Here is a 1,089-nt window from a genome sequence, read left to right as displayed (position 1 = left end):
TTGTACAACCATGTTTGTTGATGCTCTTTTCACAATAGCTAAGAGATGGAACCAACTTTTATGTGTCCCTCAACTGATGAATGGTTAACAAAAATGTGGTATATTTACACAATGGCATTCTGTTCAGCAGTAAAGAAAGATGAAATAATGAAATTTGCAGGTAAATGGATGGATCTAGAAACTGTCATACTAAGTGAAGTAACACAGACTCAGAGAAAGAAATGACTATGTTCTCCCTCGTATGTGGATCCTAGTACCAAATCCTTTTAAATTCCAGGTCTTTTTAATAAGATGATGCTATACAGCAGTCCCTTCTGCATGAAATAACTACCAACATTACGACTTCAACTGGGCCTGATTGCTAAACATTGTCACAATTGGGCTTGTTGATGGTTGTGCTCATTCATTAAAGGAGGGCCAAGCAGGGTCATTGGATCCTCACTGGAGTTACCCAGCCACTCTTCCCAGCCAACTGAATGTAATTTGGCCCTAATCACACATGGTCTCCTGGATTTGGGGATGATTAAAGTATACAATCAGGGGAAGGCTGGGAAGAGAAGGCTTGACCCATGCTGGGTAAAGGCTTTCCAGTGTGCAAACCCTCAGGTCATACATACACCTCAGTAACCCCTGTTATCTCAGTAAGTAAGCTCAGTAAATTCATTGGTTCCACAGGAAAACTTAATCAAACATTGGCTTGACACTAGAACCTTAAATGGGGATAAGCATTCCTTAGTAGCCCCAGGAAAAGAATTCTCACAACAGATGGATAGTTTATTCGTTAAAGCTATTATGTCTCACAATTATTTTTTAAAAGAAGAAATGAGAATGTAGAAGATGTTGAAAGGATGTGTGAATGGAGATATTTTCCAAAATAGAAAAAACAAAACGGAAAGCCTAAACAAGTGATGAAGGTTTGCGTGGGTTTGTTATGATACGTAAAAGATGAGACAAAAATAATATGTACATAATATTAAAATTTCTAAGGTCATAGTTTAATACATGTTTAAGGAACAAAATATATGTCTAATTAAGGTTTATCTGAGAACATTTGTTTTTTGCTCAAGCTTTATCTACCTAGCACATATA

Source organism: Nannospalax galili, unplaced genomic scaffold (genome assembly GCF_000622305.1).
Source record: "Nannospalax galili isolate Female #2095 unplaced genomic scaffold, S.galili_v1.0 scaffold1254, whole genome shotgun sequence".
Taxonomy (NCBI): domain Eukaryota; kingdom Metazoa; phylum Chordata; class Mammalia; order Rodentia; family Spalacidae; genus Nannospalax; species Nannospalax galili.
The sequence above is the reverse complement of the archived record's forward strand: the minus strand, read 5'-3'. Positions refer to the sequence as shown.